The 26,737-nt window shown below is 41.8% G+C and overlaps 1 long non-coding RNA gene across 7 annotated transcripts in view; it reads left to right on the forward strand.

Annotated features, from left to right (window-relative positions):
• Window positions 1-14,753, forward strand: part of LOC134511592 (uncharacterized) — a 28,058-nt gene extending 13,305 nt beyond the window's left edge. For 3 of the 7 annotated variants that reach the window (XR_010069916.1, XR_010069919.1, XR_010069922.1), the window contains exons 2-5: window positions 474-576; window positions 1,879-1,929; window positions 6,231-6,388; window positions 7,060-14,753. This is a non-coding gene — a long non-coding RNA (uncharacterized LOC134511592). The remainder of the gene's footprint in view (window positions 1-473; window positions 577-1,878; window positions 1,930-6,230; window positions 6,389-7,059) is intronic. The other 4 variants (XR_010069917.1, XR_010069921.1, XR_010069920.1 and 1 more) reach the window with 3 other exon arrangements.
• The last annotated feature ends 11,984 nt before the right edge of the window (window positions 14,754-26,737 follow it).

Below are 26,737 nucleotides of genomic sequence, written 5' to 3' on the forward strand. Positions count from 1 at the left end.
TTGTGTTTTTAGAGAATAATTATTTCCTGTATCAGCTTTTGTTTCTGCTAGACTAAACAAGAAAAACATTTGCAGCCTGGCTCTTAAAATGAATTCTCTCTGGCAAACTCAGCAGCTCTCCTCTTTACCTGTTTCACCTTCTGTGAACATGATGAAAAAAAACCCTGTGTGAGATCTCGCGGCTACCTTAAGCGATGGCACACATATTTTCCTTTTCGATGCTAAGAAATATAACTGGTTTGTCCTTGGATGGTATTTGCTTTTTCATGGTTCCATCTCACTGGCAGCTTAATAACTCTGCAGTCAGCTAATATGCCTACCTAAATCTGCTTCCTATGTTATTTACAACTGATATGCTCCTAGTTTATAGCATATCAATATTTTTTTTAATCTTCAAGTGCATGTCTCCACTGCCAACACTACACGTTTAAGAGCAAGTTTAGCAGCGTGTATTTTAATCTTCTTTTTCCAAGGGTAACAAATGTTTTGGATCAATTGATGCCGAAGATAACAGAAAAGTTAAAAGGAATAATGTTGGGAGACAAAGGGAGGCACTCAGCACACTGACAATACCAGGTGTGATGTAGTAAGCAATAAGAAATTTTCACAAGTGCTTCAGTGTAATACGCTAGAGCGTAATGGTTTGAGCGTGGCATGGTGTGAGCAGTACCTCGGGAAATTCTTTTTTGGTCCTGCATACTGATAGCTGCTTGAATATTGCATTTTAGTTGGGGAAAAAGTTTCTTGGATGCATTAGAGCAGGAGCTCCCAAAAGGTACCTACAGAACCTTCCAAAATGGCATGAAAGGAGCGCGGGGGAACACGCAGCCCACCACCTCCTCCCCAGAGAAGCTGGGGAAAAGGCTTCTGGATTGCATGTGCGGCCCAAGCAGCTGAATGTCTTTTCTGGTGTGTATCTGAAGCTCAGCACGCAGCTGGCAGCTATTGCTTCTACCACAGTAATAGAAAAGAAATCGATGGTGGCATCTAAAGCAAATTAATTTGGAGAATCTCTGTATTAGAGTGCTCTGTACTGGTAGTATCATTCACAAGCCAGTTCTTAGAAATCACACCACCACAGATCTGCCTTTTTACTTGGTTTTGCTTATTTTTTGAAGTTATCATAACAATTAGTGACTTGAGACTTTACAGAATCTGTATCTTTGAAGTAGCAGTGCAATATTTTCTTTACAACGGCTGTAAAGGTTCCACCTTAAGGGCCATACCCTTTGGATTGAAGAATACATATATGCACCTATTAGGGTTCAAAAGACATTGAGATTTTCAGAAGCATCTTAAAGATTTTGGACTGCATGTTCCACTAGCTAGGAATTTGGAAACTTTGAATCCTTTAAGAAAGGATTTAAATGTCCTTATTTTGTCACGGAAGCCAGCAATTTATAAAACACCTTAAGTTGTACAATTATAGAGAGCAGAAGTCTAGTGTATTCCCACTCTTACTAGCAAGAGCTTCACCATTTATTAGAAAGATTAACTAGGTTTTTGAGGGATTTTTTTTTAGATGGAGAAAGATTAATCTTTTAAAAATCATGTGATAGATGTTTTAAATGTTATTTTGCACCAGAGTGATGGAACGAGAACATTTATCCAAGAGAGTTATCTGCTAGGGCATGCAGCTTTATAGAATTCTTGAAAAATCTTTTTGTCAGTTTTAAATGTGATGGGAATCTGCTTATTGGGAGGGGAATCAGTATCTATTCAGGATTATTTTATCAAGTTATTAAAAGGCAGTTTATTTAACGTGCCCTCCTTGACTGTTAGTATATAATACCTTCTTTGATGTTGAAGTGGTTAAATGAGCGTATTAACTTCCTGCTGCATTATTAATAATGTTTAATATGTTGTATTCTGTTTAAGGCATCCCTGTGGAGCTGATAGCTGTGGACTACTGACCGGTATACTAAGCAGGTAAGCTTTGAACATCTTTCAGTGGTAACACAATGACTTTCATCAAAGGAGGAAGAAGTCTTGATACTTTTTATTTTGTTAAGCCGAGTCTGGAAGGCTTTGATTTTATAAATCCCGAAATCCGCGACATAAGTAAACCCAGCATATGCAAATAGTGACTTCAAAAAGTAAATGAATTCATATTTCTGTCAGAACAGTTTATTTCTCTTGACCCATAATTCACTATCTTTTTTGAAACAGTTGAGGCGAGTTCAGACATCAGAAACTTGCAGGCCTCCACTGCGGCGGGATGCAACCAAATGATCATTCTGACTTGACAAGATTAATTTTAAAGTTCTTCTCTCCCCTAACTTGCCTCTTTCTGTTTTGCTAGTTGTAGTTAGTAAGACTATCTGTCAAATGGGACAAAGCTTTGTCATCAGTCTTTTCTCTTTAGACAATGATAGATTTACGCTGCTAAAGGAAAGGGATTTGCAAAGTACCTTACAAAATGAAACATGTCACAGAGAGTAAACTATGCGGTGGATGGCAATACTATCCTACTGACTTTCATCTGGTAGAGGTGTTAGGCTAATTAAGAAACAATTAAACAACATATGATGGATAGCAGTCACATTGCTTAATATGCTGCTGGAGGATACATAGAACCGCAGGGGTGATGAAACCATTGCAAGAACATACATAGAAAAGTAATAAAATACAGTTGCTGCATGCATTTACAGTGGGTTATGCAGGTAAACATGGTATACTTGTTTGACAAGATGTTCTTTTACACAGTATAATTTTGCCATTAATACAGGTTCTATATAGAAAATATTTGTTGTTATTTAAAATAGCTTGGGGGTGATGGTCAGTGAAGAGCAGGGAATCACCCTTCAGCAGTTATTTATATGGGAAATGTTTGCATTATTCTCTTGATATGAAATAATTATTTTTCCTCTTGTGCAGTACCTTGGGGTGCCATTTTAAAATGACAATCAATAACATTTTTTCCAAGCTAAGAACATTTTTGTTTCTATGAGAAGCTGGCCTCATCAATAAGTTAATATAAAATATTGTTTGGCATCTACATGAAGAAGCATTCAGAAAATATTTTCTATGTAAAATGGAAAGAGCTTTTTTTCTCAGTTATTTTGTCTCCGTTTCTTGTGTTGGGTTCCTTTCAATTAGATTTCTTGGAGCTCTGACTCAGGGTGACATAGATCTGTTGTTTCCTAAAAGAAGATTTATTAGTATGGAGATACAGAGAAAAAGTTGTGTTTAGGCATAGAAATTTTTGGTCCTCTTCTGCGTATTTTTATACTGTTTCCATTTCTTTATACACTCAAGTCACATAAATCCGTTAGACCACCTAATTAGGTACCTCAGTATCGTAACATCGGTGAGACTAATATGTTTTAAGAAAAGAGGGATAAGGATAAAAGAAGGATATGACAAACCTCCATTTCATGTTGTAAGGAGCGCCATGTTGATTTAAGAACAAAAGTGGAAAAAAATTCCACTCAGGGATGCTGCTGTGCCACTCAGGCTAATGTGGGCAGGTCGTAGCTGGTGGGACAGCCCCCCTGCGCCTTGCTCCAATGCTGGCTTCTGCTTCCCCTTCGCTCCGAGATGGGGGTGGTTTAAGATAATAGGAGTCTACAATATAAGGCTTTCGGCAATTTGTTCCTGCTTCAAAGTAGCTTAATACTTAGCACTACCCTGTAGCTGGGGAGGATTTTCCTGTCTTTCAAGTAACTCCTTAAAATCAGGTGTTCCAGGGCATATCTTAACTTGTGGAGACGGCTGGATTGTTGCATGTGATTAGTTGTTGACTTGTGGATTAGCTGAAGAGAAGGCAGTATGTGTATTGTGCACGGTTCACGTACGTGACTATGGAAATGATACAGCAGATCACAAACACACTCCCATATCCACTAGCTACACGTTTCCCGCTTTTTCACACACAGAACTACAATAGGCAGGGCTGGTTTAGGAAGCGGGTTAGGAGGCTGTTCAGGATCTTAGCGGGGCGAGTAGTCCCAGGTGGAGCTGGGAAGCGAAGGAAACTCTACCAACCGGGAGCCAGAGAGCAGTAATGCAGGAGCTACGGGGAAATGCTGCAGCTCGTGAAGGTTTATAATATCTTAGATCACTGTGATTGTTAAAGAAACAGGAAATAAATAAGCAATTCCTCCCTTACAAGCACTTTATATAAGTATGCAAGACATCTGCAAAATGGTGGAGTTGGAAGGGAGATAAGGATGTTCGTACTCTGTGCTCGAGCTGGATGTGGGTTACTCCCTTTCAGGTGTGTGGTCTAAGCTTCAGGTGATGGGAGTGGTTCCACGTTTTTTGAAGTTTTACTTTTTCTTCTTTTTTCATCTTCCTCCTGGCGTATCACTCTGCTTTCTCATGAACAGTGTCACTAGTAGAGCAACAACCAGATGTCTCAGCAGGGCTGTTTTCACTTTGCTACCATGCTATACGCTTACCCTGGCTCACCCAACATGCTTTCTTTTGCATTATATGTTTTCCTGGCTATCTGAGCTTCAGCTGAACAGTCTGTTCATCTTAAAAACATTATCAAAAACAAAAGAGAAGAAAAAACTTACCCTTACAAATCACTTGCAAGTCCACCTCCAAATTGGAAGTTGCCATTTCTTTCTTTCTTTCAGTCCTGCTACTCTGTTTTCAGCTTTGTTGAGCCTCTGCAAGCTTTGTGTCGCTTCCAGAGTCTAGGAAAGTGGATTACTATAAATAAGAATAGACTCTTAGAGGCTTTCAGTGTGAGTATCCAGGTTGAAAGTCCTTTTAACTAATTTAATCAGTTTAATTAAGAAAAAAAGAATCTTCAAACCGTTCTGCCTTTAGTAGCAGCACAAAATCCCCCAGGTGCTCAAGCAAAAGGAAAACAGCAAAACCCCTTAGTACTTAAAAACATTAAATGTTAACAGAAAGGATACTTTTAAAGTAGTACGTGTGCATATTAGGCACACAAATGTTGAATACCCATTCCCTTAGAATCACCCAGTAAGGAATTAAAATATCCATTTGCATTTTACCCTTGCACATCGGTTTATTAAGATAATGTATGTATCTTTTTGTATGCTGAGCCATTGCTTTGCCTCTGCCTCAGCCTGTCCAAGGTGTATGAATATTGACTGTTTAATGTACACCCCGTGGTGTATTATTGCTTACTTAAAGCATAATACTGCATGACCTTGTTTTTTCTGTTAATTATATTTTTCCCTTGTAGGAAAGTAAGTTTACTCATTCTGAACCGTGCCAAACCGCATAATCTGGAAAGGAATATTGTGGCTCTACTTGGAAAGTACTAATTGGGCTTCAGCCATCACTGGGAAAGCTGTATAGTCTTTTATTATTTTAACTGGCCAAATGCCCTTTGTTACCACATTAACAGCCTCCCTATGGTGCCTGTAACTTCGATATTATTTTCACTTTTACGCTAAATTTGACCAGATGAAAGACGCAAACCCTCCAATTCTGAAATAAAAAAAATAGCATATTTTTTTAATCCTGTATTTCAGAGGGAAAGCCTGTGAAAATGATAACCTATGTCTGCTGGCCAAAGTTTTTGTTCAGTAAACCTATCTTGCCAGCTGTTCTCATTGGCAAGAGGAAAGATAATATTTTGGTATCTTTAATTTCTCCATTTTAGAGCAGAAGTTTTGCTTCTGTCATCATTTAAATCATGCATGTTAACATCAGTCTGGCAAACAATACCTCACTTTTTATAAAGACCTCAGTTTGGATGGTATCACTGCAGTGTTGCAATAAAGCTGTTTTAGGCTATTATATACAATTTAATTCTCTTACTGACTACAAACGATTGCAGGTGCTCTGGACTGTGCCGCTGAAGAAGTGCTTTGAAAGTCCTAAAAAAGACATTAAAGCAGATATTTAGGTGCGGTTTTAGTCTGATGTCACTGGGAGCTAAAGATGCAAACTACCTCAAAAGTCTGGGCTCTCACCCACGTGCCTTTGGTCCTCATCTCGCGAGGCAGACTGGAGAAGGATCAGCAAATGGCAACTCAGGTCCAGCCCTTGGCAAATGAGGAGAGATGGCCTCTGGCAGGAGACAGGGACACTGGCATTTCTAAGAGACAAAAAGCTGTCACCTAAAGCTCTAGGCTTAGGCAGAGACACTTCCCGCACTGAGAATATCCAATTCAAAACGTGCACAGGGAATGTTCTCTCTCCAGCTCCGTCTCTGACTGCAAGCTTTAATTTCTGCTGAAACAGAAAGGGTGTTTTCATCGTGTTTAAGACCATTTAAGAACGTCTTTCTCAATTTCCAGGTAACCTGAAGCTTGAGTGGTTACAGGCGTATTGGATCCCACACCTTGGCAGAGGATTATTTCTGCACATATTCCGGGACAGCCCAACACTGAAGACTTACAAGGAAGAAAAAAAAAAAAATCTTGATTCTGCAACAATTTGTTTGGATCCCTTGAAGGTTTCAAGGATTTCTTAAAGTCCTCAAGGGGCAAGACAAGCAAATAGATGAGGATAAAGCTAGGTTTCAAGTCTTTGCTTGTCTAGACTTAAAGCCTCTTTCACTAAAATGGAGCACGGGGGAAGACAAGGAAGGCTTTTAAAACAAGAATTTTATTCATTTGTGCATTACTGTAATGATACTACTGTCTTAAATTACTGTCTTCAATGCTCTGAGGTTGATGGTGCTTGTGACCTCCCCAGTATGTTTCATAAGGGGAACAGTAGAACCTTGCACTGCCCCAAGACAGAGCTGAGCCCTTCCGTCTATTAAAGCTGTCTGAGGCAATTCGGTGGGCACCGTAATGGCTCCTTTGTAGCCCTCTACTTGTACTTGACAGTGTAGGGCACATCTCAAGGAAAAATGAGGACATTTCCTGCGTTTTGCCTACTTACTGCTGTTGTAACAGCTCCGATGTAAAAGTTGATAACAAAATAGATGGCACATTTTGTTAGCAGGGCCCAGCCCCAACCACCACACTAACGATATCGTAATTATACCAGGGATGCAAGTTTGCTTCTAAATACATTTCCCCTGGCATCTCCAATAGGTGAATTTAGAAAAAAAGTATTTTTTCAAGTTTTAATTTCCTCCAGAAGCATATAATAATGCTGCTTTTTCCTCTCCTTCAGGTTAGCTCTCACCGCTGCAGATACAGCTACGAGTACGCATCTTTTGGCTGAAGTTTTCTTGCCTGCTGAACTGCCAGAGCCTTTCAGGGTAGATTTCAGGTAAGGTAAATCCATTAATCAAGTGCAAAAGCAGTAGGGAAATACATTTTAAAATGACAAATACGTTTTGGTAGCAGTCTCACAAGTTACTTCCCTGAATTTGGCTTTTTTGCAATTAGCACGCCGCATGCAACAGCCTGCCCAATTCCCGTATGTCTCCAGGTCATTACTAATGCGTACTGCAGTTTCACAAAGGAGTTCGGGATGGTTCTTGTCCCAGAGAGTTTGGTCAGAGGGAAACTAAACCCTGGCCTCTCCAAAATTTTTGCAGCAGGCAAAAAACTCCAGCGTGGTCCCACACGACACGGCAGCTGCTGGGGCATCACCAGGTGATGCACAAGTCTCTGCCCCGCGGGTTACCTTACTGACACTCGCCAGCTGCCAGTTGTGTGGAAGAACTTGAACACATTCCTCTTACCTTAGAAGAGGGAGGGAGGGAATTGAGAGAGCGGCTGCGTGGTCCTAGCTGCCGGCTGGGGTTAAACCACGACAAGCGTAAATTGGAGAGATCACTGAAAATTACATACCAGTAGGTTTCTAAGAAATAGAGAAACTAAGCAGTAACAATTTCAAAGAACAACCAAAACTGGGATTAATGTGCATGGAAAAGGGAAGATAAAGAAGACAGTTCTCTAAAATCACGAGTAGCAAAGACAGGTCAAATCCGGAATGGAAATTTTCATGTCATGAAAGGCAGTAAACAACTATGCATCAAATCATTAGTTGATTCAAAACAAATAAAACCAGAAGTATTTACTCATATAGCATGTTGGTAACTTTGAATTTCCTGGCCACAAAATGTTGTGGTTTACAGAATTTGAGATGAGTTAAAGATCTCTCAGACAAACTCGTACATCAGGACCAAACAGAAAGACTCTACCTCCAACTTTGGAAGTCACATCACTAGAAGCTGGGAATATTAGGCAGGTAGCTATCACTACATGCTTGTCATTTTATAATAATCTTTAGTAATCATCCTCCACTTTTCACCACTTTTCATCACTTTTGGAGCCAGGGCACTGGGCTTTTTAGCCTGACCTGGGACAGCCCTTCTTACATCCTGCTATTAAGTAGCTCCTGCAGTTTGTGGAGAACCCTCTGTGGATTCATTTGAGTCAACCTGAACAACAAGAGTCAGATACTCAACCTAAACAACAAGACTCCAAACAGAATTAAGACTGAAAATATAGGAAGAGGTAACTAAGAGAGCAGGATCAGCAAGTAATGTAAAGAAAAGATAAAGCAGAATTAAACTTGCATATAGTCTTTAAGTCTTAAAGTAAAAAGTGGCATTACACATGAGATGACAGAAAATAATTCTCCATCCTTGTAAAAGAAAAAAAAATACTCTTTTCCTCCCAGCAGGTGAAATGACAAGAAAATTGCAATGTGTCCTTAAACTGAAAGAAGCTTAATTCTCAGATCAAATCTATATCAACACAATTTAAAAAAAAAAAAAAAAGAGCTCTGGAAGTGCATGAGTAAGTACGCATAGCAAATGAAGAATAAATTGATATAAATAAGTGCAAAAATCATAGAAGCTCACCGTTATCTATTTTTTGTTTTAAACTAACTGAAGTAATCCCATAGCTATATAACCCATCTAAAAATGGCCTCGGTCATGTCAGTCCTCTGTCACTAAAAATAATTGGATATAAAATGTTCTTTCATATTTGTTCTATAAGTGAAATCCTCACATAGTATGAATCGCTCAGGGTTCACCAACTTCCAGAGAACTATGACAAGTCACAGCAGCTGAGGATGTGCCCGGTGTGTACCATGTTGGCTGACACAGCAAAGCCGTAAATCCAGCCTTGACAAAAATCACGGTTTTTCAATTGCACGTGAGACTGTTAACTGACCATTTACTGAGATTCTCATGCACCAACCTCTACCAGCAGAAGGGAAGGAGAAGAGAGAAGCAATGGTGCAGAGCCTGCAGTTTCCCTTCCCTGCAGCCCTTTGCTCAAAGACCTACACAATAAGGCAACAAAGTAAGCCAGTGCAGCTGTGGGATCGGCAGCTTTCGTGTTCATGGCCAGCAGCACACTACTCAGCCCCCACTGTCTTGGGGCTGAAGTAACCCAAAGCCGCTCTGAACCTAAGCTAGGAAGGGAGGAGTTTCTCCCACTACCAGCACCTATGAATGAACATTGTAAAGCCCAGTTGTCAACCCCGGCCTTGATGAAACGCTGCAAGATTTATTCACAGTTGAATCCAGATGTTTTCTAAATTGACTGTCATCATTATCTCAGCCAACAGCAAAGATAGGGCTGAGCTGCTGTCCAGTGACTTTCCCTCTCAAAGTACCTTCAGAGGTTCTGCCACCTGACAAACTGCTCCAGCGACAGGATGCTCTCATGAGATTCATCATTTTCTTCGAAGTAACCGGACCTCAGGCCCGTAGCAATTTTAGAGCCCCCTAAGAAATCTGTCCTCTAATTATCATTCTCAGTTTTGCCAAGGATTTGCAACTTCTGTATGAACTCCTTGGCCACATTCAGTAATCTTGTTGATCTCAACCCCCATATTTCTGCTTCTTTCAACTCCTGCTAGCAAAAATTCTGACAGTGCTTTCCCGAGAAGGACAGAAACCTTCTGTTCCCTTTTTCCCGTACACTCCAGAAAATATCCCTGACCATACATGCTTCTTCTATATTTCCTCCCAGTGAAACCCCTGAGACTTAACTCACTTCCAGTTCTCTGCCTAAATTTCCCTTCATTCTCATTTCTAGGTTAAATAACTGAATAAAATAATTTCAACTCTATAATTTATAGGAAAACGTATGCTTTGAAATAAAATCTTTGCATTTTCAACCACTGAAGGAGAATTGTAGTCATTTAGCAAACATCGCAACTTGAAGTTAACCCATTTTTTTTTTCCAGGACATACAGCTAGAGAGAATTTTTCCATTGTAATGGAATTCCCTAATGAACCATAGTTAACGTACTAGGTTGCTTTCTGTGTAATCTTGAAAAAAATCCAAAAGGTATTTCATTATGCTATGAAGAGATATATAAACATGCAAATGCTTCCTGTTGTTATAAGTTTTAAGGAAAGACTTCTGTAAGCATTTATCTATAGTATATCTGGATTAAATAGCCCTGCTAGAAGGAAGAGAAAACATTTTGCATTCACCACCATTATGCTTTACTTGTTGGAATAGATACCTGATAAGAATTGTACGAGAACTATAGCTGCTAATGAATGATTAAAGGCTAGGAAGCAGATGTGAAGGGAAAGTAGAACAACAATACCTCATTTGTTTTTTTCCGGGGATGCTTCATTCTCTTCTACTGAGTTTTGCTTTGAGATATCTACAATAAAATGGACTGAAGTAGGACAGGATTTGGACTCTTTACCATCTTGTAGAAAGCTCTCTTTCCTGAACTGTGACAAAAAAAAATAATTAAAACTCTGATGAAGTTTATGAACTAAAAATAATAATAGTGTCCAAAATGTCAATGGAATTATTTCATTTAGGTGATTTTAAAACAGTTGGATTATGCTAGAATTAGCTTATGTTTGTAACTAAAAACCATTTTACCGAAAACCGAAATCTTTGATTTGAAGCGTCAAAACCATGTTTTATCAAATTTAATTTTTCAGGGCGTTGAAATCTGATTTGACCTATTTCCTACAAAGTTTTGGCTTAGACAAATAGAGGCATTTTTGGATGAAACTCATTTTGTCAAAAAGCTCCAAGCTGGCTTTGCTGTCCATGGCAGTCCATACAAATATCACAGGAAACTTCTGGTATATGCAATGGCTTAATCAGCTGAAACTTGAATAACACGCAGACACGTATCTAACTGATCCCCAGATGACTAGGAAATCTGTGTCCCATATGCTGTTTAAAAAGGGAGGTCTTAAAATTTAATTAGACAGGAGAAAGAAACAGAGCCTGCTTTTTTTTTTTAATCATCATTCAATTTTTTTCACTTTGCATATCTATGTAAACCCCATCTATTCACCTAATCACAGATTGCTCCACAATCGCTTACAAGGTTTGTCATGTACTACCTAAATTCACCTAGATTTCTGTTTTATTGGCATCCCAAGAATCCAAATTGCAGAGAAACCAACTTGAGAACCCATGAGGTGAGTAAAATCACCATGGACAAACACACATGCTTGCCTGCATGGGAAATAATTAGCATGCAGTCACCTACGGTACAGATGCATACTTCACCAAATCAGTGCCTTTCAGTCTATACCAATCTGCGGGCTCCTAGTTTTCTTCTTCTTCCCAGTGGAAGTACAGACCTTTATGAAGCAAATCAAAGCTCCCTGACTCTTCACAGGTAAATTATCACAGACCGCTTATAAAAAGCTCACAGACCTCCAGACTATGCGTGGAAAGCAACACCAGCACCAGCGCTCCAAACTTGTTCCCACGTAGAAACTCTTTATAGTGCACAAAGACTATGCGTACCTTTATACCGCTTCCAGAAAACCCATCTTTTTCAAGTTCAACTAATTTCCAGTTACAAACACAGATGTGTGTTTGTAAGTGACTTGCCCAGGTGACAACAGGAGATCTATGGACGCTCATTACAAAGCTGATTATATAGTCCCAGAGTCCTGTGTTTTCTGGTTCTAATTCAGGTGATTTTACCCAACCAGCTGGAGAAAATTTCCCTCATGCTCAGTAAAGAATTGTGCTTGCGGCACAAAATAGAAATGTTACTACATTTCTTGGGCCTAATGAAGTGCTCATGGCATCACCAGAGGCTCTGACTTTATACATAAGCCTTATTAAGACTTAGTTACCTTTTAAGGTGGTAGGAAAGCATAGAGCATGAGGTGCTTTATTGAACCTTACAGTGGTGGTTCAGGGGATTACCAGCCGCAGCTATCTGCCTTCTGCGGGGGGGGATGCCAGCCCTCAGCTGCTCCCGTGGCTCTCCTGACTGCAGGGCATGTACAAACGCGGTTGGGTCTCCTTATGACACCCGCACATAAAAAACGAGTGGAAAATTCAGTGCCTGGAAAAGACCACCTTCCTGATTGCAGGGCACAGACAGCTAGCTGTCCTCCAGCAAAGCTAGCCGCAGTCATCCCTGCATTGAACTGGTTGGGAGGGTCAGCTCAGGTTAAAAATAATCAGAGCTTATTTGGGGGTATGGAGGGGCAGGGTTTGGATCCAGGTTGTTGTAAGGCCCCATAAACAATTTTACAAGAACAACTGAAGGAGGGCATAGGCTGGGAATGAGCAGCTGGGGGCTGTTAAGATGGCATTGTCAGTGAATGGCACTGCTTCCCCGAATTTTCACTGAAACAGGGCTTGAGCGTTCGGATAATCAGCCACGACATCTGAGATATGGGAGCGGTACGAAGCAGATGGGCCAGTACCTGCTTAAAGTGCTCTAGCTCGAGTCACTGAAAAGGACATCTGTCTCTGCTCTCAGACCGGGTGCCTCAGTGACCCCACCACAGCTGGGCAGCAAGAACTCTTCTGGGTGTTTATGAACGGGTATTTTTCAGAAGCTTGTGCTCCAAGTGGTATTGTGAATGAATTTTCACAAGGCAGCCAGAAAACCTCCTGCTGTCAGATGTGCTGACTATCAAGTCCTTGTTGCAACACGCAGAGGTACTACAGCTCCTCAGCAAAACAGTTGCAAAAATACTTTTAAGATGCCAAAACCAGCAACCCTTAGCCTTGATCGACAAAATAATTCTATCTGAAACTTTTCACTCTGAGGTACACAATAGTTTTGGAGATTTCAGCCCCTGGAATGAAAGTTCAGCATAGTTAATGGTATCAGAAAGTTGAATTCCTGAAGGCAAACACTGGACACCTGTGGCTATATTATACTTCGGTCTAAAAAGTTACCATGTCTCTCCTTTCCTCGGTTCTTGGATCAAACCCCAGACCACCATATTTTTCACTCAGGACAGCATACAACGCTAAAAGCATCATATAGAAATTACTAATATGAAAGGGCTGAATACAAGGCATTTAAAAAATAAACCAGAAATAAATCATTACTGAAGAATAATTGTTTTGTTTGCTTGTCGTTAGACATCTGTTCATAGACACTGCAAACGTTCCACTTGGTGTCTGGGTTTAATAGTAACAACTTTGCGGGGATGCCTTCTTCTTCCTCATTGTTTTCACTTGGTTTCTAAGGCAAACAAAACCTTTTTTTTTCAGCCCTTTAATAAATTGAAGCTGTTACAGAGTTAGAAGTAAATAACTGCACAGTATGGGAACTTAGATCCAACAAGCCTCAGAATGCATCAAAGGTCACTATATGCACAGTATCAAACTCTTTCTCACTCCCTTCCCCCCAGTCCCCGGTAATCCCCAGGACTTCACTGCAGTGACTGAGTAGAATTGAGGGCAAAAATTGACCTGAAAAATGTCGAGCTAGCCCTCCTCTTGCTCCCCTCTCCCTGTCATCTGCTAACATTTCCAGACAACAAATAGAGTGCTGAATGCGAACTGTTTATTTTGCTGGGAATGCCATCTGCGTGGTGGCAGCTGGGGTGGGAGGGAAGGCACATAGACGAATGAACAGCGATAAATATAGACAGTTGACAAAATCAGGAGAAGTTCTGCTGCTTTCCAGTGTTCTGGATCTTTGCATGCTTCCATTAAGTGGATACAGCTCCTCTTAAACTGGTGTTTGAACATCTGGATTATTTAGCAAGACAGCAAATTCAGAATATTTGAACGGAGATGTCAAACAAGCCAGTTTGGGCAAAATGCTGAGACTACTGAAAATGCTGAAGTCATTTATGGTTATATTCCATTTTTAACATATTGCAGTACACTGGAACTAGCAAGGGGCAAAAAAGAAGATGAGAGTAAGTATTGTCAAAAGGAATATGTCATAAATCATCCAAGATGAAAAATCAGTGAAGATCTGGAAAGAATGTTTCTTGCAGACCACAAATAAAATCAATGTCCAGATCATCGACAATTGAACCGGAATTCTACAAAAGAACTGCTGGCATAACATTTTAATTTCCAATTGCTATTCAAAAGGACCGCTTACTTTTGAATCATCCCTTTTCACTGTATTACAGAAAGGATAATTCAATAATTAACACCCCATCTTAACATATTCAGTTCTGTAAAGAAGATGATGTCAGAGGAAATTTTAGAGATTGAAATTTTCACTAGCAGATTGCTAACAACATCTTGTATATGCAGGATCACAGAAGGGCTGAGGTGGGAAGGGACCTCTGGCGATCGACAGGCCCAATCCCCTGCTCAAAGTGGGGTCCGCAAGGCAGCAGGTCGCACAGGGCCATGGCCAGTTGCATTCTGAATTATCTCCAAAGACACAGGCTCCACAACCCCCCTGGGCATCCTGTTCCACTGTTTGACCAGCCTCATGGGTAAAAAGTTTGTTCTTCTGTTTATATGGAATTTCTTTTGTTTCATTTTGTGCCCATTGCCTCTTATCCCTTCCCTGGATACCAGTGAGAAGAGACTGTCTCTGTCGTCTTTGCTGCCTTCTGTCAGGTATTTATACACACGTATAAGATCCCCCCTAAGCCTTCTCTTTTTGAGGGCAATATATTAATAAATATCAGTAAAACATTAATAAAATATTTTAAAATATGTTTACTTACTTTGGAAGCACTTGAGAAGCATCTTCCCTAATTTGTCCATGGTTTCCACATTGAATACAGCTCCCAAGACACTTTTTAGGTAAGTGCTGCTGTTGTTAGGAGTTTCATCAACTGCAGCAGGACACCGTACTTCAGCAATGTTGTATAGTTTCAAACGATACCTAGGTAAGTCATTTGGTAAGACATTCTCCTCTTCACTTAAGTCTTTAATTAGAATAGACACACACATTTCAACCTGTGTTATCTCACTCTTGGAGTTTCTCTAAAGTTCATGAAATTTAAGAGCAATCAATAACAACGAGTGAGCTCAGTCCTTGAGCAAGTCTACAGCTGCACTACACCTGGAGGAACTAAACCACACAGAAGCCTTTTAATGCACTTTAATTTATGGAAGTTGGACTCACATCCTTAACTTGATTTGCCTTAACTTTCTTGACTGTCCTTATTTAGAAGTGCCTGGAACTAAATGCTTTATGTTCTGTGCTGCAGTTCTCCATGTGTAAGACAAAGAGAAGGAAAGGACGTGTCATACTGGTAAACAAACTTAGCCAGTGTTGGTCCACTTTAACAAAATCTATGTAATCAGAAGTGTAAAACTGCATACACGTCAGTTATAATAAGCTCATCACTCTTATCTTCTCTTCAGATTTCCTAAAATGTAGTTCTATGTTGCAGTAATATTTGCCCATAGTGCAAAACCAGACTTTCCCTGTCATGGTAATGCCATCATAAGATGTCATGACAAAGACATCTAATATTTTCATTTAAGCATTAAATCTTTCAAAGTTGATATCCCGTGCTGATAAACAAGTTTCTCAACAGACAGCATGAAGCTCATATTACCAGCAGTACATACCTAAGCTGGGTGTGGAAAACCATGCAGTAGCTACCCCCACAAGGTTGCAGTTCCATGTCCCTCTTCAGGTGACTTAACTGCCAGGTGACAAGCCAGCTCCCTCCACCCCGCTGGTAGAGTTGTCCTGCCTTCATCTTTGCACCACCTTCGACATTCGCCATCGAGACATTTCTGCATGGTTGCCTACCAGAAAACCACCAGGTCTCTCTCTGCTGGGTCACATTCCTGTCGGCTTAGCACACCGAAACAGTTCAGTGACCAGGGTCAGCCAGCACCGAGCCAAGCCACAGTGTTAAGACCTGACCGTCGCCACATTCTGGATGACACCCCTGGAATATTCCAGCGGTGTTGGGAAAGTGAGGAGGATGTGCCTTGGTTCAAAAATGGGCCCCAACTGCTCGGAGAGCCAGCTGAAACAAGAGGATGGCATGCTAACAAATGAGCTAATTGTAAGCTTTGGTCAGTTTATAAACATTCTGCAGTGTCAGAGTAATTTCAAAGGATCTGTTTATTTGAAATACAAGCCACATACAGATTTTTATATAAGTTTTGGAGGCTCATTTCTGAAAGGAAATCATACTTCCAGAATGTCCTAAATATATACTGTTATGCATAATTCCCCTCTACAGTGTTCACGACGGATGAATAAACAAATGGGACCTAACACGCATCACATAAAAATGAAGAATAACCAACACTGCCAGTCTTCTGTGGGAGATATATTACAGCCATTCAGATAATTCCCATGGGCTCAATTTCTGGCCTTAGTGGAACAAATCTCTTTGTCCTTTGCATTTTACCTTAAAATCTTCCAATTAACAACTTAAATTTTTTCTTGAGGAAGAACCTGGAATCACAGGTCATCTGCAATAAAAAGGAAAAAGTTTTCCACCAGCCGCAGTGAGTGGTTCACAGAACAGCAAATAAAGCACAAGCAGACTGTTATGATACCTTAAAAATATTGAATCGCATTGTTCTGCATAAATTTTCACAGAAATTCTTAAGGTCTCGAGTAAGCATCTGAATTCCATTTAAATAAAATCAACCTCAAAAAACCCATCTATGTTCTTAGTCTCATAATTTTTCAGATATCTTGACATTTAAGACACCCCTCCCACCACTGAGAAGTTCAAATACATTCATAAAAATTTGAAGTTGATTGCCCCATCTAAGATTATATAAGAAAATGGAGAAAAAACATGACTCTTGATGTGAAACTAAGGGAGAACCATTTGCATGAACTGGTTCTTATTCTTCAACAGTGCACACAGTTCATATACTCTCAATAATGAAAACGGGAGCAACGCAATGCATGAGGGTCAGATTTTGATAATCCAAAACCATTTACATCAGATCAGAGACCTTCAGCAGGCACTTACACAAACTCCACAGTCACCTTCGACGCTGTAATTTCAAATTTGCAGCAGAGGACCTACGACAAAGCAAGAGTACTATGTATACCCTCGTTTTCTTGAACCCTTTTATGACACAGAAGCTTTGGTGCTCAGCAAACGTTCACCTGGTGTTTGTAGATTTTTATTTTTAAGGGACAGGTACTATACATATTCTTGGAATTAGATGATACAGATGATGGGTTGGAACTAGACGATCTTTAAGGTCCCTTCCAACCCAAATCATTCTATGACTCTATGATCTATTTTGTTCTTAAAGAATATTTGCCAATTCTGAAATGGAGCAATGGTTGAGCTGGGTAGCTAGTTTAATAAATGAGTGGATTTGGTAACAAAGTCACCAAAATGGCCACAGAGACTGGTGAATGGTCCAGTTTCCACCTCAACCATCTAAAGTTACTTACTTCTAAATAAAAAGCTGTATGTGGTGGTTAACTGGGAGAATAATAATCTTAAAAAGAGGCAAATTGCAATTTTGAGCCTACTTTGGAACGTCTCAGGGGAGTAGTATAGCACTGCTTATTACACAGCATTCCCTTCTCACCAGAATTTTCTGTGCTGGAGGAAAATAATTCATTTTGTGTTGTAGACAGAGACCTTTTTTTTAAAAAATAAACAAACCAAACCCAAACCCAAAAAATCCCAAACCAAAACAGCAGCCATTCTTGCCATCGGAAAGATCTTGGTGACAATATCATTTTCCTGGAAGAAAATCTGCAATAGCTCAGGATTTCCATAAGCATTTTGGATTCCTGGGAAAGAAGGGGGAAAGTTGTTGGGTTTGTTATGGTTACAAGTATCTCAGAGCAGGAACGCTGATTTCCTAGCACCCTTCTTCAAACGCAGGAGAATATTCCCTCCCATGCACTTGCAGAGGAGACAGGGAGCAAGAAGCCGGTTGGCGGCCTGTCCCCCTTCTGCTAGTGGTGCTTGAGAAGCAGCCATGGAGGACAGGCACGTTTCCTGGGATGGGCTACAGAGGTACATGGTAGCACAGCAGCTGCTGCGGACATGCAGAAAGAAAACTGGGTACATCTCCAACTGAATGCCTCAGCCAGGCTCTTCCTGGCCTTCCCATCTCTGAACTGTGGGTGTGAAGTGCAGCCCTATATGCACTTTCATATAGAGCAGTTTTTTGAATGGAGGGACTCCATTAGAGATGGATTTGAACTTTCATTCATCCTCCTGCCTCTGATGAGCACTGTAATTGCCAGGCACAGACAACACTTGTCTCCATTTTCTTCCTTCATGAGTCCGAAAATGCGTATAATGTGCTAGTTTAGAAGTGGTCAGATTGGTGAATGAATAGGCTTTTAATGCAATGAATAAGACATCATTCAAAGACTGGTTTTTTAAAAATAGCCTTTTCCAGTACTCAGTGAGCCTTGATAAACAGGCATACCAGAAACTAGTTTATACTAGAAATTACTTCCAAGCTGAATTTACGACTTCATCATCAGGGAGTCGCAGTTTACAGAGAAAGCAGATAAATAGGTTGAAAGAGAAAAGATGGCAGTGTGAACAACAACAGTGGGGAAAAAAACCACCTATGAAACACAAATTCTGTGGTTCAAATTAATTACTCTGTTCTCTTGGAGGAGGACTCATTGAACCTGGGCAGAGATGCCTTTGGTTTTGCCCGCTAAATGTCTTCTGAAGTTTCCCCTCTAGCACGTGGAGAGGAACAGAGTCCTCTGAGAGGCAGTGAGAGCAGAAGCCTGGGGTAGGTGTGACGAACACTGCCTGGAGGAACCTTCCTCTTCACACACTGTTGAAAATTAGGATGCTGCCTGGCTAAGCGAAGTACTTCATGTTGGGTGTTCCACATTAAAAAGATTCGTTACCATTTTAAAAGGGAAGATATCAATGTTACCTGACAATAATTATTACAGAATCCTGGAAATTCAAATTCTTCTTCTTACACATATTCATTCATGCAAATGTGGAACCTGACCCAGAAATTTTATTCAGGTGAGTAATCTGCCTTTGACTTCAACAGGCTTCTACAATACAAAGCAATCGGGTCAGGTTTTGCATTTGCACAGCACCCTCCATTTGACTTCAAGTGGGATTGTTATGTTGTAAAAACTTCCAAATCATGCCAATTTGTCCAGACAAGATTTCAAATCTCCATTTCAATATTCAGCTTCAGCAATATGGAAAGCAATGCTGCCAAATATTCCATAACCATTCTACTGCAATTACTCACATTTTTATTAGAAAATTCCCATAAATATCATTTCACAGGGTGCTGTCACCTGCCCTGTGTTAGATACATCATCTCCTCCCTGCAATTAGTTATACAAACATTGAAAAATCAGTTTATGACCTGGAATGGAGTTGTGATAAACCCTTCTCAACACATACCTGAAACACAACCCATGAGAATCCTCAACAGATACAAATGATTTATGTGTATACAAGCAACACACAGCCTCCAAATAAGCTGAAGACCTGCCAGGAGGAGCAGTAACTCAATATCAGCTTTAAAAGGAAGAATGTAAAAGAGACTGACTGAGGAATGAGGCACTGAATCCTCCAACCGGGGAGAGGTAAGGAGAACACTAGTAATTTGGGGGATTTACAACGTCCCTGTACTTCCTAATGTGCAAAAAGGTGAGGAAGGAGCACGGAACAAGAACGATTTGGACAACAGATGTGGAAAGCTGCACAGCAACAGTGCTCTGCCGTTTCCTTATTTCAGTAATTAATACTTGGTCTTCTGAGCCACTGGCCCCACTCATCCACCACATGAGCTACACTACTATAAAAACAGTGACCGTAATACGTTCCTTTTTTTCCTCTTCTTCTGCACAGGCTGTCTGCTGACTGTCCTTCTACCTCGCTTGTGCTTGGGTGACCGCTACCACTGCGCTTGGGACAGCACTGGTTCTCCCGCGGCTGAGGCTGTGGGCTTCAAACTGCAGCGAAACTGATAGCAGCCCGGCTGCCATGAAAAGGGCTGTCCCCACACGTCCCCTCTTGCGTGTCGTCGTCATCACCTCCCTCGTGCCGGCGGTGGTCGGGTGAGTCGGTTCAGGGAGACGGACAACAACAGGCCAACCCTCCCCCAAGAGGCAGTTCTCAGGGTGGTGTCATCTTAGCCAAGTCAGTCATTAAACAGCAGCAAGCCCAAGCAATCGCTAAAAGCTCTCTGAGTGGTTTCTTCACAGGTGGGCTAGAAAAGAAAGAGGCTGTGGTATTGCTGTAGGAACCAAGAGACCCCAAATACCCACTATGGTGAGCACCATTCCGAAAACATTATATTCTCTTATTCCTTGGAGCAAATCATTGGGTGCCTCATATTGAAAAAGAAATATACTAAACAAACGAAAACAGTAGGTTAGGAGCTGGAAAACAAAAGCAGCTAAACATAAATAAATCATGGACGTCTAGTAACATAGTAAAATTCTTCGGCATTGTCATCTGTTGCTTATTACAGTTTCATTTACATTGGAATTTTCTTTGTTTCCCTGCAACTTTTGTGTATCCAAATAATTACAGTTGTATTACTGTATTATTTTAAATCTAGTCAGTAAAATGAATAGAGGAGCTTATCTCTGCATTATTCTGGCCAATATTACATTCTATTACATAAGAAATGGGAATTAAATCAATTTTAATGCAGCACTTTAATAAGACGACAACCACAGTTCTAGATTGCAATTATGGAGATAATTACAATTTCACCGGTACTGCTTAAGATTAAGAACACGAAATTTACCTTGGATGAACAGTTCATTATCTAAGATGAACCCAAGCTATTTTTCTTCTAAATCATATCTTGGCTTGTTTTATTTCTTAACTTTGACTGTTTAGTAAAGGCATAAAGAATTTTACAGGTAGAGTATATCAAAACAGGCTAGCTGGTTCAACGTCACATTCCTGTACAGTGATCTGAGAAAAAAAACATTAATTTTGAAACAGCTCTGCAGGCTGAGTATAAAGATTATTAAACATAAGTTTTATATATGCAGAAAAATTGCTTTTGCATGAATTCACTTTTAAAATGTTAATATATGCATAAGAAAATTGTGTTTCTTAATCTCTGAAGAAACACTTATCACTAGGAACCGCTTAATTCTTTTCCTGTGCTTGATTTATTAGCTTATGAAATTATGCTAATAGTTTGCATGTTAATGGTTTTGGGGCTCAAATGACCTGATTTTAATAATGAAGTAATTTATGCAGTAAATGTAATCAGCATCTATGAATCTCACTTAAAAGAACATATCAGTGATTGCCCATGCCAAAAACCAAATGACTGTCAGCATGGTATACACTATACGTTACGACAGGGAACTGGGAGGCGTTCAGCTCAGCACACTCTTTAGGCTGGCTGAGTCCCGCTTCGACAAACCACTCTAAAGCCTGCAACCGCAGCTCTAACAACCGCTTACGGGCCTTCAGCTGCACGCTGACTTCCTCACGTGGTCATATGCCAAGGAAAAAGACAAGGGCAGGAGATGGACAGCACCAGAACCGAAGTCCAACTTGGAGCCAGTAGGAATTGCTCCGTGAGCAGAAGACCCCTGTGGCACAGAGACCTCATACACCTGGGTGAAGGAGGTTGCAGGAAGAACGGAAAGCGTGTGTTTGGGGAAGAAGTTGTAAGTTTTACAAATTCCAAGAAAAACGGTACTTTTATTAAGGATGTGACCCGCATGGCATATAAAAGATTCAAACCCCTGCAACATTTGGGAAGCCTATGTGAAACAGATCCTTCGCAAAGATTCTTTCCTAAAACACCTGTATTTACAGACCTGCTCACTGTCAGGATGTATTTGAACCATGCCTCTGTTCCCCTGCATCGTTTACTGTGCTATTCCCCAAGACAGGAAGAAATTCAAGACTGGGCTTTGAAAAGTAAAAAGCAATGCTTTCTTTGCAGTAATGTAAGCTTGTGCTTTGATAACCTGATGAACGTTGACATTCACTTTGGTATAAAAAAAAAAAAAAGAAAAAAAAATGCAAAAATACATTACTAGCTGCCAAAGATGACCTAACAGTTCAGACACCCAGACAGAAGCTGACGGAGGTCAGATTGGAAATTAGCCAAAATGTATAAAGTCAATGGAAGAAACCCCGTTGATTCAGCAGAGCTGGATCACTTCTTCCCCAAGGAAATGCCTAAAGGCCAGAAATCCTGTCCCCTTCCAAAGACCAGAACTGAACAACTGTATTTTGTAATTAATAAACACCTTGCTTTCAGCATCACAAGTGTATGATACACAACTAGCATCAAACACCAATTCCAGAGTTGTTCATTTCACAAAGCAAAAAGGGGGTACGCTCTGGAGCGTGGCTAGTGCTCTTTATTCTTCCAGAATTCAGACTATTAGCTTTATGCAATTTATTTCATATCTTAAAGAGGAAAAGAAGCACAGGTACCAGATACTTCAGCATTTTTTTATGTTTTACCCCAGTCATAAACAGACCCCACGTAAGCCCAAGGCATGTATGGATCATGCAAAAATAACTCAGCGGAAGCTGTTAAAACCTTGCTCTTCCCATAGACCAGAGAGGCCTCGCTGCGTGTTCAGGTGCATATAGCAACCTCATTCAGGGGGTTGTGGCAGAAAAGGCAACCGAAAGCCCAGGCTGCTGCCTGCACATAGCTTCAGAGGATGGCGAAGCTGACCCTTCGCGTTAGCCCTTGGATAGGGGCTGGGCACAGCGACAAGAAACCTGATGGAAGCGTCCCTGTAGGGGCCGAGACAGGGCTCGTTCTGCAAGCTGCACAGTCCCCAGCTCCCGAGGAACCCAGGCTGGGCTGAACTCCACTGGTGTAATAAGAGCAAACTTGATCAAAGCCCCTGCGCTTGCTTTAGATGTGGATGCCATGCATGCTGTTACCACAGAGCTGTGACAGCTTAATGAGCTATCACCCGTCAACCCAGTCGCTGGTACTGTGTGCACGCTCCTACCCTGCCCCCCCTCTCCAGAGAAACGATCTTCGAGAGTCTCTCAGACGAGTCCTAGCTGCACCGAGCTGCCTGCTGCAGTCCCTCTCCCAGACCCAGACACCCTCGTCTTGCCAAACAGGATTCCTGGAGGTGAAAATTCCCCTCCTCCATTTCCCTGTGTTGTGCCTGGAGGACACTCCCCTGACAAGAGGGACCCGCTGTCGGCGGAGGCAGGGTCAGGAAGGCAGAAAATAAAAGGAGAAATTTCAAAGTTCAGACAGTTTTCTTGGCAAACTCTAACAGCTCAAAGGGGTGAGTATCTGCCTGCTGTTTACTTGGAAATCTGACAAGAATAACTTGCCGCTGACAAACTGGGCTCACAAACGCCACAAGTCCAAGCCACAGAGCTCCGAGTGCTGGCTCACGCTTCCCATCAGACACACACGGAGACACCCGGCCTCCGTGTTTCAAAAGCAAACAGGACAATCCCGGCATGCTCTCTCATCCCCACTTGTGGGAATCTCAGCCTCCCTGTCTGGGTGAGGACCTGGGGCCCTGCGGTTTCCTCGGCGTTGAGAGGACAGGGAACGCTGCGGTAGCTGCCCTCTGCCCCCAGGCAAGGGCTGGGCACAGGAGAGAGGAGAGGGTGTCTGGGGCTGCCCTCACCTGCCCACCTTCGTCTCTCTGGCAACGTGAGGGTGCCATTCCCTTCTGCGGGAGCACCGAGGTGGTCGTTGGCGCTAGGAGATGGATGTTCGTCTTGCTGTGCTGCATTGGTTCTGGCTGAGAGCTTTCTGCAAGGCAGCGGGGGTGAATGGAGGCTCGTGCTTAGTGGGGGAAGAGCGTGAGATCTGGAGGCAAGAGCCAGGGGACCTGCGGTGCTTCCTCACCCGCTGTGGCTCAGGAAGGGAGGCACAAGGAGGACGCGTGTAACCGCAGCGTCTTCACTGTAGCATGGAGGGAGGCTTCATACTGACATTTATGGTCCAAAAAAAGCATTGCCACACTGAAACACAGCATTTACAAATGGACTGATCAGCCCTAGGTACTACTCAAACACCGCAATTGCAGAAATAAGCTTGCTAGAAACCACTCTCGTATTTACTTATCTGCGTTAAAGCAGAACAGAAACATATCACAACATGTACAAAATGTCAGATGATTTGAAGCTATCAAATTGTTCATTAGCTAGCTTAAATAACAGCAGACTGTTAGCACAGCCATCTTCATTTCATGCTACTCTTGTTTCTTACATTGTGCCTTGATTTAATATTAGGCTTTAAATACTTCTGGGCAAAGATTTGTTTCCCTGTATACTCGTTCTACTCCTAGTAAATAGGCCTACATTCCAACTAATGCTTGCAGTTTCTAAAATGCAATCAGCAGTAATATTTATTGCTTTTTTGTGTGCCCATCCAGAAAAAGAAAATTGTTACCAGAATAACACTCAGAACAATAACAGGACGAAAATGTGCGCCCTGTTCTTCCAGCTTGCATGCTTTACTTCAGAATCATGCCAGTTTGTGTGGAAGTCAGTGGGAAACCTGACCAAATGAGGACTTCGGATTTGTGTCCTAGGCATCTTTTTGCTGGATTTATCACAGCTAATGCCCTTTTGTTTGTGTCTCTTCACATTCTAGGAATGTAAGTAGGCTACAATGGCAAATCTGCACATTTGGTCAAAAAAGCTGCTGTGATTTCAAAAATAGGTGTGAAAAACACCATATTGCAAGCTGAGAGGAGAATAAAAATTCAGGATTCGGTGTATTGGTGATTTTTAGAAAGAGAAAGGAGAAAAAAAGCCCAACTTTCAGTAACAACGCGGAGCCTTTCCTAAGTCTCATCACTCTCTATTTCAATTTTAATTCCTGGAATCTCAACAGCCTGATATTCCTGGATCAACTTGCACTGCCGCAGAACACCCTGATCCTGCTTAGGAATGGTTAGCCACAGGGATACAGGGTTTTGCACATCTCTCCCTCTTTCTCTCCCCCTCCTCCCCGCTCCTGAATCAAACATCTCCTGCCTCCGTCAGTGTTGCTTCACGGCTCTTCCACTCCTCTCCTCTGCCTGTGGCCTGCCTCCTGGAGCATCTTTCATGCTTCCCCCTCCCCAGCAGACCAGCCCCAGGCCAGGGTGACATCTCCCTCGGAACCTTTTGTCTGGCCACCCCTGACAGCGCGGAGTGACAGCGAGCAGCATCCCTACCTCAGCGCTTCCCTAATCAAGCAGCGCTCGCACAGCTCACACGCCTGCCTGCAGGCTTCTCTCTTTAATGTGACATTGATCATCATGACACAAAATGGTCACAGATATCACTTCCTAAAATTCAGGAATGTGACAGCTAGAGACAGAGTCACTAGTCTATGGCCTGGAGACTATATGGATTATTCAGGTCAGGATAAATCAGGATGGATATTTGCCCTACTTCCATATTCTAGCTATTAATAACCAAGAGCACGCCAGATTGTGGCTTGTTCTGTGCGACTGCACAAGGGAGCAACGCTCCCTCCCCCACGCCTCCACATACACATGCACAGACGAATATTTTTGGCTAACGTTTGAAAGCCATTTGCAAACCCAGCCTCTGAGCTTGCAGTCAAGCCCCAAGCACGTGGAGGCCCTCCTTCACCAGGCAAGAAAGGGAAGCCAAGGCAGGCTGTAAAAAGATATGGGAGACCTCTCCTGGTCTACTGCCCCAGAAACCATAAAGAATACAAGCTGCTCCTCTCCCCTCTTTTCTTCAAGCCACAGCACAGCTGAGTCGGTCAGGGCTCACCCCCTTTGCCAAGCATGCTGCCAGAAAATTAATGTCTTCTGGGAAGACCTGGTAGAGAAGCTGCTGAACACCTACCCAGAGAAGCCCAGCCACACTGCTCCTGGTAAAGCTTTCCGGCCGTCGCACCTATCCAGGGTTTCCACATGAAGAAGCAACACTTCCCCCTCAGTACTGAAAGAGAGAGATGATACGGTTACAGAATAAAATGAAGTTGCACCTTCCCCAGCTTTAAAATAGTGAGCGATTTGCCCTCCATATCAAGTTCAGCATTCACCTTTGAGAAGGATACAAGACAGAAATTGTACAGTGTCTCTTTGCAGAATACTAGCTTTTATGAACCATCATTAAAATTTTGGAAGATTAAGCCCTCGGAAGCCTGAAGCTCTTCTACTTTTAAAATAGTCTTCCAAAAGCTAGCTTTTGCTTTCTGTTGCGAAGGGAAAAATATGGATATTTTTCAGTCGACTGACAGGGAAGCACTGCCCTGACAGCTGAGACAGCTTCCCTGAATAGGATCCCTCTGCTCTTGGGATTTGGAAAGTTATTCTCCGCCATCCCTTTTGGGTCACTTATGCAATCTGCTCTAGCAACTGGTGCCAGTTCAGTCTAGCTGCAGACCAGACTCTCTGGACTGTCTAAATGCCATTCCCTGGATTTGCCTAGGAATAAAGCCTTTATACTTCCCTCAACCACCATATTCATGGCCTATTACTGTAAAGCATTACTACTAGTCCCAGTCTAATAAAATGCCATAAAATGCCACCAGTTCCCGTTTTAATTCCAAAAAGATAGCTCTTATGCGGCAACCGCACCACAGAGCAGTTAGGCAGTAGTTGGGCTCTCTTCCGTCTGTGTTTCTAGACACTACTCCATATTTTATTTATCAGCTAAAAGCAAAGCAAAGTAACAATAATGAGAGTAGGTCGAGTGCCAAGAGCAGCATACGATCCTGAGCAGCACCCGTCTCCCCTCTCCTGCTTCTCCCGCACCGCTCTGCCCACTGTTGACTCTGATCGTACTCAGTTGACATGAGGCCTC

The sequence above is a fragment of the Chroicocephalus ridibundus genome, chromosome 2 (genome assembly GCF_963924245.1).
Source record: "Chroicocephalus ridibundus chromosome 2, bChrRid1.1, whole genome shotgun sequence".
Taxonomy (NCBI): domain Eukaryota; kingdom Metazoa; phylum Chordata; class Aves; order Charadriiformes; family Laridae; genus Chroicocephalus; species Chroicocephalus ridibundus.